The sequence below is a fragment of the Echinops telfairi genome, unplaced genomic scaffold (genome assembly GCF_000313985.2).
Source record: "Echinops telfairi isolate 266 unplaced genomic scaffold, ASM31398v2 ScPeMD7_25;HRSCAF=90, whole genome shotgun sequence".
NCBI classification, from domain to species: domain Eukaryota; kingdom Metazoa; phylum Chordata; class Mammalia; order Afrosoricida; family Tenrecidae; genus Echinops; species Echinops telfairi.
Window position 1 is genome coordinate 32,060,393 of NW_022103922.1, and position 16,556 is coordinate 32,076,948.

At 41.4% G+C, this 16,556-nt stretch overlaps 2 protein-coding genes across 3 annotated transcripts in view; one reads left to right on the forward strand and one right to left on the reverse strand.

Moving 5' to 3' along the window:
- Positions 1 to 11,549, reverse strand: part of KIF24 (kinesin family member 24) — a 59,295-nt gene extending 47,746 nt beyond the window's left edge. For both annotated transcript variants that reach the window (XM_004712374.2, XM_045289243.1), the window contains exon 1: positions 11,498 to 11,549. The gene's annotated coding sequence lies outside the window, so the exon portion shown is untranslated. The remainder of the gene's footprint in view (positions 1 to 11,497) is intronic.
- Positions 11,550 to 11,929: 380 nt separating this feature from the next.
- The window catches only part of NUDT2 (nudix hydrolase 2), a 15,458-nt gene continuing 10,831 nt past the window's right edge, over positions 11,930 to 16,556 (forward strand). The window contains exon 1 of the mRNA XM_004712375.2: positions 11,930 to 11,980. The gene's annotated coding sequence lies outside the window, so the exon portion shown is untranslated. The remainder of the gene's footprint in view (positions 11,981 to 16,556) is intronic.

Below are 16,556 nucleotides of genomic sequence, written 5' to 3' on the forward strand. Positions count from 1 at the left end.
GAGGGTGAAGGGAATGTGGGGTAGAAGGGGGGAACCAATTACAAGAATCTAAGTATAGCCTCCTCCCTGGGGGATGGACAGCAGAGGACGGAGGGAGATGTCGGACAGTGTAATTTATGACAAACTATAATAATTTATGAATTATGAAGGATTCAGGAGGGAGGAGGGTGGGAGGGGAAAAATGAGCAAATGATATTGAGAGCTAAAGTAGAGGGCAAATGTTTTGAGATTGATGAGGGCAACAGGTGTACATATGTGCTTGACTCAATGGACGTATGTATGGACTGTGATAAGAATTGTACGAGCTCTCAATAAAATAATTAAAATAAAAGGAACAATGAGGGTAACAAATGTACAAATGTGCTTTATACAACTGATGTATGCATGGATTGTGATGAGTTGTATGAGCCCCCAATAAAATGACTTTAAAAAAAAGTTCACAAGGTTGGGATTCAATAATACACGTCAAACTCATAGCACAGTGCCTGGTACAAACTTGGTGCTCGTTAAGTATTGGTAATGTTTACTACAGCTACTGTTATTTTTGGATTGCCACTGCCTCTACAACCTAAAACAGAATAAGCGCTCTGTCGTTTGCTCAAGTTATTTCTCAGCTGTATTTCCCATTTGGCTCAGCGTAATCCAGGGTAACAGGTTGTGAGCACTATGCAGGCTTCTCACTTGCCACAGGCTGCACAAAATCCGGTGTTTCTGACACCCATTCCCTTGGTTACATACCAAACATTCCCTAAACCAACTCGCTAAATCTGCCCTCTGTTGACTTCATCAAAACCTACAGAACAAAAATTCTTCTTACGAGCTTTGAAGAGCCCATAAGATGAGGGTGGGTTAAAAAGTATTGCTGCAAGAATTTATTCTAAACAAAATGTTTAAACATTGTAATTACTGTTTCAGTAATCAGTGGATAGTTTCAGATAAGTTCTCTCAGTAATACATTTGGTTTAGTCTCATCAGGGCGCCTTCAGAAAAAAGAGGGGGGATTCTTTTTGTGTCATGGCAAAAGAGGATTTTAAACTTAGACCTGATATCAAATTTTTAACAAAAATTCAGGTGAACATCTTCCCAAATCACTGATGCTTTGCAACAACTTTATAGGTCTGCTGCCCCACAGGAACCAATGTTTAGATGGGTCGAGTGCTCTAAGGAAGGCCTCAAAGATGGACCAAGAGACAAGACCATCAACCTTGATGAAAGAGAACTGTGACCGGAGTCCGCAACTGGTGGGAGGAGGTTCCCATTGATGCAATAGCTACTGAAGTTGGGATCTTACATGGCTCAGCAGTTTCAATTTTAAGGGAACATCTTGCCCTCAGCAAGCCTTTCCTGCCTCATGGGTGCCAAAGGTGTTGCGTGAAGATCAATTGATCGTTCATTAGTCTTTTAAGCAAGATCAAAGCTAAGGAAGGTGGTTTCATGAAATGAGTCGTAACGAGGGACAAATTTCGGATTTTCCAAAATGACCCAGAGAGCAAGGACCAATGAGAACAGCGGCTCCTGAGGTATCTGCTGGGCCAATTACATTCAAAGCAGGGAGGTCAGTTTTGAATGTTATGGCAAGTGTTTCTGGGACTCCAAAGGGATAACCTTGCTAGAGTTTCTTGCAGGACACAGGGACTTATTAGGAAGAGATTTTAAGAAAGTTAAAAAAGAAACTACGGGGGTGAGAACAGGGGCAGGAAAGTTGCACCAAGAAAACAACAACAAAAAAATTGTTTTTCATCACAACAATGCACCTGTTCCTTCAAGGGCTGCCTTGTGAGAAATCTTGTTGCATCACCCAATACCCTGATCTTCCCAAAACTCAAAGAGCATTTTAGAGGAACATGACTGGAGTCCCTTGAGAATGCCAAAACTACCATTTTGATGTGGAGTACATCAGAGTATAGAATTCTTTGGGGAAGGGTTAGAGAAAGGAAACATCACCTTCAGAAGTGTATAAGCCTAGATTGAGACTACGTTGAGAAACAGTAGCTCCGCATTATAGGTGTGTTTAATGAAGGTTTCTATGGTTTTGCAGCAATACCTTTTGATGTACCCTCAGGCCTTGAAAGGGAAGTACTGAGACAGAAGTACTTAATCCAGACATGCAGGCCACGGCCGCCAGCAGCACTTTTCGATATGCCTTGGCAGTATGCCACCTTTCCAAGCCCTGCGGTTAGCTGATGTACAATTCTGCTGCTGCTGCTATTTTTGCGTTCTGTTCTTTCCTTGACCTCCTGGTCAATTAGTGATCTAATTTGTCACTATGGATTCGTTTGCATACTTTAGACTTTCATATAAGTGGAATTATATAATATGTCCTCTTTTGTACCTGACTTTATTTAGCATAATGATGTTGAAACTTGCCCATGATGTATGTATCTACTCAAATGGAAAAAAAAAACAATCCAGACAGAATCAGTGGGTTGCCCAAGTAACACAGGTCTCAAGTGGCAGTTCTAAGATTAGAATTCAGGCCGTATGTTCAGCTCATGTTCCTTCCACTCCTCCATGCTGCCTCCATGGAAAGCAGCTGCAAATGCAGCCCTATTGGCAGCCCCTGAAGAGCCTAGTCTCTTTCCTTCTCAGCAGACTGGCAGACTCCCACAGATCTGTGCTGCACCAGGGAGTCTCTCGCAGCTGCCACCACCTGGAAAATGCCCTGCAAACCAGTGAAATCCAATGAGGGCGAGGTGGGCAGGTTTTTACATGCAGGGCCCACTCACATCCAATGACACAAATATGCAGAGTTCTTCTTTGTGACATGCCCAGAGACTGCTAGGTCTCAGCTGTTGGAGTAACAATCAGGAATAGAGGCTTGGAAGAAACCCAGTTGGCAGAAATTCAAGCTTTCTTATCCTGGTGGTAGAGAAAATCACTGGAAGAAGAATATAGTGTAATTTTAGACACAATTAAGGAAGTTTACTCACATTCCAGGGCGTGGATAAGATCCAACTATTTAAGGTGCTCCCTCATACTCATCTCCCTAGGCTGCATAGCTCTCCTCCCTAAATAGCCTGAAAGGGACTTGGAGTCAGATGATGCCCAGTCATTTAGCTGTGTGATTTGGAGCAAAGTCACTTAGTTTTTCTGAGTTCCATTTCCATCTCTCAGAGGATCCTGTGAAAATGAAATAAGATACAAAAACCTAAAACTAAGCAACTGCACAGGGATGGGACAATGCAGTCTTATGCAGTCCTCAATCACCAGTGCCTAGCACCGAGCCTGGAATGCAGGAAGTATTTGTTGCCCGACTTATAGGAACCAAAAGACATGCCTTAATAAAGATTGTGCACACCATGAAAAGATGGTTTCTAGTATTGGGCTGAAGAAAAGCGAAGTATAAAGTACAGAATCACAAGGTAAGGGACTAGTGATACTGAAGCAGCTAACATCATACTAGTAAAACATACTACTTTCAAGTACTAAGAGGGGCCCTGGTGGCACAGTGGTTACTTAAAGGGCTTCAAAGCTCAAATACTAACACAGTGTGGGGGCTTCTACTACATTAAAAGTATTTTACCAATGACAACTTTTCAAGAATTCTCTCTTTCATTGGCAAAAACAGTTCATTTAAATGGCTAATTACCCTATATAATATGGAGGTATTAGATAATGTTACTTATCAAAAGACATATGTCTTAATATTCTTTTCATCAACTTCACTGCCATGTAACTTAGGTACAATAAATTTTTGCTCATTTTAGGTGTACACTTGGCTATGATTTGGTAAATATATACCTGTGTGAACACTACTTCAATCAAAATACAATCAAGAAAGTCTCATCAACCACCTCTATGAATTTCTATTGCCCTTGCAGTCAATCCTCGCCTGCACCCCTGTTCCTAGGCAAACACTGGCCAGCTTTGTCACTATAGATTAGTTTGTATTTTCTAGACTGTCATGTGAAATAAAATCATACAGTGCCACTGTTAAATTCAAAGAACATATGGAGACTGAAAAGATGTTTTCTACCACCTTGTCCAATTTTTCTTTCTTAGGGCTTTAGAGGTATAAGTTTAAATGATCACATGCCATTTCTCATAACTTCTCTTTCACTGACCTAGATAATATACGGTAGTAAAGGAAGTATCTGGCAGTAAAGTTTAAATTGGTCTAATTTTTAAAAGTCAATCTGAGGGGAAAAGGTATTCCTGAAACAAATTTATGAGGGAACTTCAAAAGTTTATGGAAAATTCCATTATCTTTTCATTCCATTTTTCCACAAACTTTTTAAAGCCCCCTTACACACTCAAGAGTCAATGACCAAAAGAAGTATTAAAATATTTTTAAAAGTTGTTTGAACCAATCACTTACTGCCATAAGTCGATTCCAACTCTTTGCTCCTTTGGGTTTGAGGCTATGAAAAACTGCAGAATCAGAAAGCCTGTCTTTCTCCCAAAGAACGGCTAGTGGTTTCAAACTGCTGACCTTGCAGTTAGCAGCCCAAGCATAATCTACTATGCCACCATGGCTTCATAGGGATAGATATCTTTGCTAAGAATGTTGTCCTCAGTTTTTAGGGGGAGACAATTCTTTTTCTCCCCCTTAATTTTATTTTACTGGGGGCTCTTACAGCTCTTATCACAATCCATACATATAACCATTGTCAAACACATCTGTACGTATGTTGTCATCATTTTAAAAACATTTTCTTTCTACTTGAGCCTTTAATATCAGCTCATTTTTTCCCTCACTCCCTCCCCCACGTCCTCTTGATAATTTATATATTATTCTTTTTCTTTTTAATGTTTTACACCAACCGCTGTCTCCCTTCACCCACTTTTCTGCTGTCCGTCCCCCTGGGAGGGGGAGCCATACATCGATTATTGTGATAGGTTCCCTTACTCCCCCACCTTTCCCTTATCCTTCTAGTATCGCTGCTCCCCTTATTGGTCCTGAGGAGTTTATCTGTTCTGGATTCCCTGTGTTGCGAGCTCTTACCTGTACCAGTATACATGCTCTGGTCTAGCTGGATTTGTAAGATAGAATTGGGGTCATGATGGGGGCGTGGGGAGGAAGCATTAAAGAAGGTTGTGTGTTTAGCTGGATATACTGCACCCTGACTGGCTCGTAGGGGAGACAATTCTAACATGAATTCAAAAGCAGGCACTATGATATTTGCTTGGAAAATTAGAAGAGAATATTAGATTCTACTGTTGCTGCTTATATAAGTGTCAAGATTATTCAATATTGTTTTTTAAAGTTTTTGATCACTATAAAAAAGAAATGGAAAACTTAAATCTGTAATTCTTGGCAAAATAATAATAATAATAATAAAAGGCTGTGGAAGGAATGGCCCAAGTTCTAAAGTATTCAAAGTTAATTAAATATTTGAGATATTGAATACTTTAATTCAAGTATGCAATATCCAAAATGTTTCAATTACCAAAGAAGATATAGTTTCAGTGAACCCACAATAAAAAAAAGCAATAATTGACTAAAAGTGAGTACTGGGTGCCTCTTTTAGAAGAGCTCTTAGAAGGTGGTTCTCAACCTTCCGAATGCCATGACCCTTTCATACAGTTCCTCATGTTGTGGTGACCCCCCCAACCATAACATTATTTACGTTGCTACTTCATCACTGTCATTTTGCTACTGTGAAGAATCAGGCGGCCCCTGTGAAAGGATTGTTCAGCCTCCAAAGGGGTCACGACCCACAGGTTGAAAACCGCTATCTTAGATGCTATTGGTCTCTGGACTCTTTTTTTTTTTTTTAAGCCAATCAACTTTACTCATCTACATTGACTGGCTAGCTCTGTGGGCATTTAAGACCCAGGATCTGGTGCTCACTGCATGTGATACCCTGAGGCTATGAATGATTAAATGACTGGCCCTCGTGACTTTGGTAAGCTAAGCTAACCCTCAGCAACCTTTTCAAACATCTTACTATATCCCACTCTTTACTTACTCCATTACACAAGTCTATTTTTTAAGATGAATATGCTGTTTCTGAAAGTGAGAGACAACATAGAAAATTAGGGCACTGGTAGTTCAATGGGAGAATTCCTTTCATGGGGGAAACTCAAGATTCAATTCCCAGCCAGTGCACCTGGTCCACAGCCACAGCCTGTCTGTCTGTCAGTAGAGGTTTGCGGTTGCTGTGGTGTTGAAAAGGTTTCAGCAGAGCTCCCAGACTAAAATGGACTATGAAAAAGGTCTGCATCTCTATTTCTGAAAACCTTATGGATCCCCATGGTCTGATACACAAGCGATCATGGGGACTGCACAAGACCAGGCAGCATTGCATTTCATTGGGCACAGGTGGCCATTAGTCAAGGCTGACCCAACAGCAACTAACATACAAGGTCAGCATAATAGAGTCTGTCCATCAAAATGGTCCAACCAGGAGCCCAGACCGATAGCATCTAGGACATCTAAAGATGAAACACAATTTTTATTTCAATTGTACAAGTAGTATGAAAATACAGGACTAGACAATGAAAAAGGAAGGCAGAAGAAGAAATGAAGCATTTGAATTGTGGTGTTGGTAAAGAATATTCAGTATGTTGTGCCCTTTCAGGGGTTGGAAATCAGTCTCAGAAGAAATACAAGCAGAATGCTCCTTAGGAGAGGGGATGGCAAGACCTTGTCTCACTTACTGTGGACACATCAGCAGGAAAGAACAATCATTAGAAAAGGACATCATGTTTGGTAAAGTAAAAAGTCAACAAAAACTAGGAAAAGCCTCAGAGGTGGCTTGACACAATCGCTCCAACGGACTAGTTTCATGCCAATGCTCGCAAAGATGGCACAGGACAAGGCAATGTTTTCTTCTGTTTTACATAAGGTCACCAGGAGTCAGAGCCAACTTGGCAGCAACGAACAGCAGCAGCTGCTAGTTGCTGAGAAATATTTCTTCATTTGACTTTCACTAAACTCTGTCAATGACCACATTCAAAAGCACATACGTGTATGACAATTATCACACAACTCACCCATTTGAAGGGTGCAACTTCATGGCTTTTAGTATGTTCACAGAGTTATACAAGAATCATCACAATCACTTTCAGAACATTTACATTACCTCAAAAAGAAACTTTCCAACCCACCTAGCCCTAGACAACCTCTAATAATGACAATTTTGAAGCAGCCATTAACTAAATCACTAATTGGAAAGACTTATCTCTAAAGTGAAAAAAATCCTAAATTACCATTAGAAATGAATACTGTACAACCCAACACTTTCAAATCATTTTCATTAAGTTTTTCTGTACCTCATGCTAGGCATAAGGTAGCTAATTCAAGGAATTTAGGATTATTCATGGAATATTAAAAAGTGAGTAATGTGTACTTGTACAAACAATTTTTCTCTACAAAGTAATTAGTTATTTCAAACTCTAGGGATTATTCTATCTATAGACTACTGATCTAAACAGAAGACAAACGATTAGACACCTGTTTAAAACAACAGCTGCAAAGAAATGAGACTATATAATAATGGAATTCTTAAAACAAGATGCAGATTTTCAGATAGTGATTGTGTGAGCTACACTCAAAAGTAGTTCTTGAAATAGTTTCTCTTTGTAATTGGAAAAATAAATAGGTTCTAGTTTGTTCAAACTTACACAGTTAATGTCCTGAAACTATGTGAATTCCCTTCAAGAGCCCCACAATGAGATTATTACGTTTTTAAGTCTGGTAAAAAGCATAAGAGCAATCAGCTAAAAATAAATACAGCAAAATTGTTGAACCTAATTATCTAAAAACAGTGCAAATTAAAACCAAAACAAACAAAAGCAACAGTGCAAACATTACACTCTCTAAAAATACAGGTTTAATTTTGAAAGAATCCCAAGGAACAGGTGGTAACCAGTGTTGGGGCTAAATATAGTGCTTTATTTTTAAAATCTAGGTCTAGTCCAATTGTGGGGGTTTACCATTGCAGACTTTTGTCATTTGGCAGTTATAAAATACTTTCAACAAAACATATTTCATGTGTTTAACTGGGGGAAAAATTACAATCGGTTTTCATAAATTACCAAGATATAAAGTCTTCCAGTGAAGCTAACATTACCTTTAGGAAGTTGCCAGAATGGCACTAGTGAATATTCCAAAGGAACCATACAGAGAAAGCAAAGAACAATTAAAATAATGTTTATTCACCATCAGCTAAATCATTAGTGTGTAATTAATTACGTACCTAATTAAACTTCCAAGACTTTTTGTGATAGATGGCAATTACCACTATCTTCCCTCTGAGAGATGAAGAAATCAATGCATAGGTAACGAAATGTATTCAAAACACATATGAATTTGTTTTAAAGTAATGCTGGGTACATGATTCTATATCAATGTTAACCAGTCATATTGCAACATAAAAGGTGGCTAACTAAAAAAGACTTTACTGATCCTCATTACTAGTCTTTTGGGCCTAGATATTGTGCAACATGATAGGTGGAGTACTTCCAGAATCCTAGTGTGACTTTAGGTGACTTCACAGTAAGACAATTTCATGGACATATCTTGTAGCAAAAACATACAACGATCACTAGCAAAATATTCCCATAGTTGAACTTCTGGACTGTCAATAACAAAACTCTTTATCTCCCCAGAAAATCTGACTCACCATCCTTCTTTTCCTTGAGAGGTGACAAGCACACGATCCCTTCACTTGGTGTTAAACTGGAATGAATCCTAGACTTCTGCCCCTCTTTTATCCCAAATCTAATCAATAACCCACACCTATTTAATCTCCTTGGAAAAGTTGAGTAGCAGCTAAAAAAAGGAAGGACCTCAATGAGATGGAATGACACAGTGCCTTCGGCCAGGGGACCAAATATGAGAACAATTATGAGGATGGCAGAGGACCAGGCAGTGTTTTGTCTTGTGCACAGGGTTGCAACTCTTCGGAACCTAACAATATATATGTCAAATCTCTCTTCTCTTTATCTTCATTCCTACTGCCATCTCCCTGGTGGTTTCAGTCCCGGTATCTCCCACCTAGGTCATTACATGTCTCAAGTGATTTCCCTTGCCTCCAATTCTGCCCCTTCCAAGTCATCCTCCAAACTGCAGAACCAGGTCATTCTTTCAAAAGCAGTTAGGACCATTCTGTTTTCTCATGTAATACCCTTCAATGGCCATCCTCTCACCTCTCTATAGAACAAAGTTCAAGCTCCTTAGCATGCCCTACAAAGCTATGATCTCTGCTTGAACCAACTTCTTAGATTATTTTATTCCTATGCATTAATTCATGTTGTACTTAGGTGGCTCCCTCCCACTCATCAAACCTTTACCTCTCTTACTCGAATTAAAACACAACTGAGGTATTTTCAGGTGTAGTCTGCTGTATCCTATTACTCTTTTTAACCCTAGGATTTAATACAGTATCCAGAAATAATAAACAATTGTTTCATGAGTAAATATCCCTACACTACATTCAAAACTCTACAAAGGCAATTTACATCATTTATCATTGTGCGTGATAGAAACTTTGGTATTAGGGTAACTTCACTGGTCAGGAAAATTCTGGCGGTCAGTGGTGTCTTGACACTGCTCCTGAGTATCAAGAGGGAGCAAGGTTGTATTATTCAAAGGAAATGCTAAGGACACAGAGTGGCTGTTCCAAAGAGAACCTTCCATTCATTCATTCATTCATTCAAAGAATGTTTTTTAAAGCACTGAGCCAGCATGGGAAACTGGCTTCATGGATCAATCACAGAACACAAGATGAGTTCAACACCTCAATCTACACAAAAAATTACAGCCTAAAGGGAAAATGCTGTTTCCTCGAAATCAGGATGAAGCAGCCACTTCCAACTTTCCTCAAGGGCAGAGTATGAATAGCTAAAGATATTCATTAGCAATGTCAAACTTAAAAAGTTTTTAATGAACTCCTACCCTGGCAACACATTACTACAAGCCAAACAAAACCTGTTACCTTGGCGTCAGTTCCAACTCTTGGGGACCCCATGTGTTACAGAATAAGAACTGCACCAGAAGAGTCTGCCAAAACAGATCACCAGGGCTCTCTTCCAAGATGCCCCAGGAAGGTTTGAACAGCAAAGCTTAGATTCACAGCTAAGAGCAAACTGTTTGCACCACTGAGGGGTGCAATATACTACTATTGATACAAGGCCCTTGACACAGTTCTATGCACAGGGGGAAAAGCTCAATAAATGAGAACTACGACGTCCAGCTGCTACCAATTCCCACAGTCTTTGGGAGACAGAGCCTATCATGCCTACTTCACAGCTGTTGTTGATTAAATTGACAGTAAACGCACACGAATTAGAATCTGTTTCAAGACCTGGATTTTAAAGATGGGAAAAGTAAGATCTAAAGAGGCTAAATGACTTCTAAAGCCAACCTCAAAGAGTGAGTTAGAGGCAGTGCCAAGACCAAACACTGAATGCCAGGCTGGTTTCCACTACATGTGACAGATCTGCAGTCTAGTTATAAGGTACTGTTCAAACTTTTATAAGAGTGCGATAAAACAGAGCTACTAACCATGACTTTTTCAATTATTTTATTAGTCATCATTGAGCTATGAACTTAGACAACAGACTCTTAAGCAAACTCCCAGTAACAAAGAGACGGAGAACACAAGTCTACGTAGTCTATGAGTGAACAAGAAAACAACAGCCTGGTCAAAGCCATTCTATCACAGACACCTGTTGAATGGGTAGGAAGAAACCTGAGCAGCAGCTGTCTTTGAAACAGACTGCCAGCAGAGCTCAAATACAAAGTACAAATGCTTTAAAATATTATCCGAAGCACACCTAAAACGTGACAATATATCTTAAATGTGCTTTTGTATAAGATTTGTATACTCTCTCTTGGATCCCAACAGTCTGATACACATTGGAACAGATGGTTTATTTTAAGCAAAGACATCAGTAAGCACAACTGAGAGGCCCACAAAAGCCACATATGGCAGTGTTGTAGCAACCAATCAAAAAAAAAAAAGAAAAACCTGGTTTTTAACCGTCACAGAGGGTGGAAGGGCTCTTCAGACCCATATGTACACGAGATTAGGGTGTTCTCCCCCAGTTCTCCCCCCCAAAAAAAAACACCCAAAAAACCAACAACGGTATCTCAATGGGAGGCAGGATGGGGCAGGGCATATGGGGGTATTCAACCTATTTGTGGTTAAATTCAATTAAAAAATACTTCCCGAAAACGTACTGTGTGGAAGAAATAAGAGAAGAAAATGGAGTTCACAAATAGCCCAAGGCTGAATTGCAATGTTCTAGGGGAAATTCCACCCTGCGGTACTGGTTCAAAGGCAAGAGGGCTTTGGGACTCAGAAGAGGCTTAATGGCGGGGTGGTGGTGGAGATCTTCGCTGAAAAAGGCTGGGATGTGGGAATGAGAGGTAGGTGAGTGGGTGAGAGTTCGGAGAACCACGAAGGGCTAATTCCCGGTTCTCTCCCAACCGCCCGTCTATTCCCGCACTCGGCGGGCAGGACGAACGCCTTCTCCCCCGGGGCCCGCGCCAAATCTCCCGACCAGGTCTGCCCGCCTCGTCCCGGTTATCCCGGCCCTTTCTCACCTTGGGGACTCCCAAACTCCTCGGTCAGCCTTGTCTAAGGACAAGAAAAGACGCCGCAAGGAGAGAGCCCCAAGTTGGCCTGTCATCCCCACGAGCCAGAATGAGACACCGCGCCGCATCCCCATGGCAACGCCGCCAAGCGCCGGTTCAAACTCCCGCGCTAACTCCCGCGCGCCGGCAGGTCAGACCCATGGACCAATGAACATCCAGGGAGCTCGTTGATGAGCCCGCCCTTCTCTTCTAGGGGACCAATTGTGGATCGAAGGAAACAGGGGGCGTAACCCTCAATTTCAGCCAACCCTTACGTTGGAGCGATGATCTCGCGAAGTTCTTCGTGAGGAAAAAAATGCCTTTGAGGCGGGCCGAGAATACTCTGCCAACTCTATTCGTTACTCGAAGCACAACCGAGATTCCTGATTGGCCAATAGACTGTCGGTCTTCGTTGAGGGTCACCCGCCTGCCGCCTGCCGCCTGCTGGTTTAGGTGAGTGGTCTTGGAGAGAGCTGGTCGAGTTTAGTAGTTGGTTGAGAACAGCCTTTTACAGCCTTGAGCATCTGCAGCAGACCACTTTATGGTCGCTGCAGAGTCAAAGGTGGACGCTCCCTCCTCTTAGCTAGCAGTGAGGCCTGCGTAGGCCAGGTTCCAGCATCAGTTTTCCCCTGCAGGGAGGAGGGAAACTCACTTGACTGGTGAGCCTTGCACAATACCATGCAAGACAGACCCACTGTAGTGATGGCCTTGGGTCGGCATACTCCGCCTCCCCCGCCCCCATCGTCCAGCGAGCATCCGAGCTAGTTCTTCTCCTTTGCCTCAGTACCTCTTTGACCCTGCCTGCTTTCTGCAAGAGTTTTTATATATTCGAATGGAATGGATAAGCATGTGGAGGTCATCAATCAGAGAAGTCTAAAAATTTAAGAAAGCCCCACAACACACCACCTAAAACATAGTTTACTTGTTCTGGCCTCTTTCAGACCTTTCGTATCCTATCTTATTAGGCTCTTGTTACATGCCATCCAGTCAGTTCCGACCCACAACGACCGTATGCACAACGGAACTAAACATCGCTTGGTCCTGCGCCATCCTCACAATTACTCCTATGCTTCATTCATTGTTGCAGTCACATGTCAATCCATCTCCTTGTGGGCCTTCCTCCTTTTCACTGTCCCTCTACCAAACATAGTGCCCTTCTCCAGGTACTAGTCTCTCCTGACGTGTCCCAAATGTGCAAGACAAGTCTCTGCCCTACCTGCCCGTAAGGAGTACTCTGGCTGTAGTTCTTCCAAGACAGATCGGTTAGTCTTTTTAGCAGTTCATGGTACTTTTAATATTATTCTCCAGCACCACAATTCAAATGCATCGATTCTTCTGTGGTCTTCCTCATTCAGTCTCCCACTTTCACACGCTTATGAGGTAGTTGAACATACCATGGCTGAGTCAGGCACACCTGGGTCCTCAAGGTAGCATCCTTGCTTTCCAATACTCTAAAGGGGTCTTGTGCAGCAGATTTACCTAATGCAATACTCATGATCTCTTGACTGCTGCTGCTTTTGATCTCTTGACTGCCACTTTCATGAGCATTGATGGTGGATCCAAGCAAGACAAAATCCTTGACACCTTCAAACTTTTCTCCATTTATCATGATGTTACGTACTGGTCCAGTTGTAAGGATTTTGGTCTTCTTTACATTGAGTTGTAATCCATTCTGAAAACTGCAATCTTTGATCTTCATTAGCAAGTGCTTCAAGTCCTCCTCACTTTTCAGCAAGCAAGATTGTGTCATCTGGATATCGCCAGTGTTTATAAATCTTCCTCCAATCCTGATGCCACATTCTTATTCATATAAGCCAGCTTCTCTGATTATTTGCTCAGCATACAGATTGAACAAGTATGGGGAAAGGATACAACCATATTGCACACCTTTCCTGATTTGAAACCATAGTCCATTTGAAACCCTTGTTCCTTTCACACAATTGCCTTCTTGATCCATTCTTCTCAAGGTTATCCATAGTTTGTTAGATCCACACAGTCAAATGCCTTGGCGTAGTCAATAAAGCACAAACATCTTTCTGGTATTCTCTAATTTCACCCAAGATCCATCTGACATCAGCATTGATAACTCTGGTTCCATGTCCTCTTCTGAATCCAGCCTGAACCTCTGGTAACCAGCTGTCAATGTACTGCTGCATCTGTTGTTGGATGATCTTGAGCAAAATTTACTACATGTGATATCAATGATATTGTTACATAATTTGAGCATCCTGTTGGAGCACCTTTCTTTGGGAATGTATACAAATAGGCATCTCTTCCAGTCAATTGGTCACATAACTGCCTTCCAGATTTCCTTACATAGACAAGTGAATGTTTCCAGTGCATCTTCAGCTTTCTGAAACATTTCAATTGGTATTTCATCAATTCCTAGGACTGTGTTTTTGGCTAATGCTTTCACTGCAGCGTGCACTACTTCCTTCAGCACCACTGGTTCTTGTTCATATGCTACCTCCGGAAATGGTGGGATGCTGGCTAGTTCTTTTTGGTACAGTGACTTTATTCCTTCCATCTTCTCTTGATGCTTCCTTCATCATTCAATTTTTTTCCCATGGAATCTTTCAAAAGTGCAAATCAAGACTTGAATTTTTTCTTGAGTCCTTTCAGTCCTTGCACATTTCATTATAATATTTGGCTTGGTCTTCTCGAATTGCCCTTTGAAATTTCTATTCAGCTCTTTGACTTCATCCTTTCTTCCATTTTCTTTAGCAACTCTTTGGTTAAAAGGAGGTTTCACAGTCTCTTCTAACATCCAGTTTGACCTTTTTTTCCTGTCTTCTAAATGGCTTTTTCCTTTTTTAATGAATGGTCACATCAAGTCTTCTGTCATCAGTGTCCAATGTGTCAAATCTGTTCTTGAGATGTTCTTGAAATTCTGGTGGGATAGACTCAAGGCCTTATTTTGGCTCTTGTGAACTTATTCTGTCTCCTAAAGACATAAAAAAGAAAAGAAAGCACGAGGGCTTAAAACCAACTGAATGTAGTACATTTGCCAAATGAAAAACCCTATGGTATAAAAGTTAAGAACATGATGAAGTCAGGCAGACCCCCACTGTGGAACCTCAGGCAGGTCACTTAACATTTCTGAGCCATGGCTTCCTTTTCCTCTTCTGGAAAATAGCCACAATGCCTCAGAGGGTATCATGCAGATTAAGTAAAATAATAACTAATCATCTTCATAATTGTTGTTGCTGTTGTTAAGGGCCATCAAGTCTGGTTCTGATTCATAGCACCGCAAGTATACTGGCCAACAGGGCACAGATGCATCAGCTCACAGCTTGTCAGTTAAAGTAAAAATGGAGCAATGAGTTATCTAATTCTCACTAATAATTAAAGAATTAAACTAGGTCCTAAAAGAGCTCCCCCCACAGTAACTATATTAAAAGGAATTTATCTTTTGAGACCTTATGCATAAAGAATATGTGTATTCTCCAACAGTTCAGAAAATATAAAAATCTATTTCTTGATTCACCTATCAAAAGCTATGAGCGTGCCATTAAAAACAAAACCTGGAAACGTTTTCTGGTCTTTTTATGATGCGAGGATCAGGGCATGCAAGTATATTTTTCAGCACCTCTGATGCCTGCCCACATATATACATTTCTTATTTTAACCCCTACAACAACCTGGAAAAATAGTTATCTCTCATTTTACAAACAAGGTAAGTGAGGCATAGAGAGGTTAAGTGACAGCTATTAAGTTAAAGAGGAAAGTCTGTCTCGCTGCAAAGCAAATGTGTTTTCTGTGTGTGCCTTGGCTGTTTCTGATGGAAAGGATGAAAATGCTTACAACACCAAATGAACAGACACAGGCAGATGGGGAAGGAAACCTTCTACATGGAGGGGGGTCTGCAGAGCAAAACCTTTCTTTTATAGGAGAGTTCTACCAGGAGAACTGATGACGGAGGAGGAGGAGGTGATCATTGAACCCTAAGTGCATCTATTTAGTTTGTGGGTATTTTATAGCTGTTAAACTTCAACTTGTCCCAAATAAATCATTAGCGTACATTTTAGCCTCTCCTCCACCTGCTTCTCTTTGATCCAATCACTCAAACCCAAACCCTGGGAGTCTTCATCCACTTTCCCTCTCCCCTGAGGTCAGACAATGAAATATCAACTAGCGCTGAATTTATCTTTGAAATCTCTCTCAAACTCATCCCCTCGTCTGCTTCAGTGCCTCGGCCTTAATTTAATTCCACATCATTTGTCACTTAGACGGTTGGCAACGGGCTTCTAACTCATCTCTCGCGTTCAGTCTTCTTCTCCAAACTTGTTCTGCGCCTGGCTACCAGAATGTCTTTGTAGGTTGTCAATCTGATCATATTAAAGCACTGCCTATAACCAGCCAAAAGATTACTCATTTTCTGCAGAATGTAAACTAAGCCGTTTAGAGGGTGTTTGCCCACTCTCCTCCTCTTCGGTGGCATGGCCCTTGACTCCGCCTTTACTCTACCTGGGAAACCCAGCCATGCTTCAGAATCCTTGTAGGGTATCTCTTTGATCTAAAGAGAATCACCCCTTGTAGACTATACTCCTTCCCATGTTTCCATCACTCTGGCATACAGAACACACGGTAAGTAATGTAAGTCTCTTCCATTAAGTCCTGAGCCCACAGAAAGCAGGCAATTTGTATGGTTCAACTTTACCCTTCAATCGTGTTGCCCTGCTGTGGAATAGGACACAGCAGACGTTAGAGTAATCAAAGAATCCCTCCAGGCGCTAATGTTAGGATTGTGTTTGCTTTCCAGGCTTGTACAGCAGATGGCACTCACAGGCTGTTTATCGGATCCCCTCACTAGGCATGAGCCCTGTCTCAACCTTGTCTGACTTTGCCCTCATCCTAGGAGCCAATACGCATTTCCCTACAGGTGACATCTCCTGTTTCTTCCCTCAGCCAGAGAGCAAAGATAGCAAGATGACACAGCAGCCTCGTCTCTTCGAGAAGAGTGGCAGATGTCCTGGGAAAGGTGCAAGTCGGGTAGCACTCACCTTGCCTCAGTTTAGTCTTGGTAGTT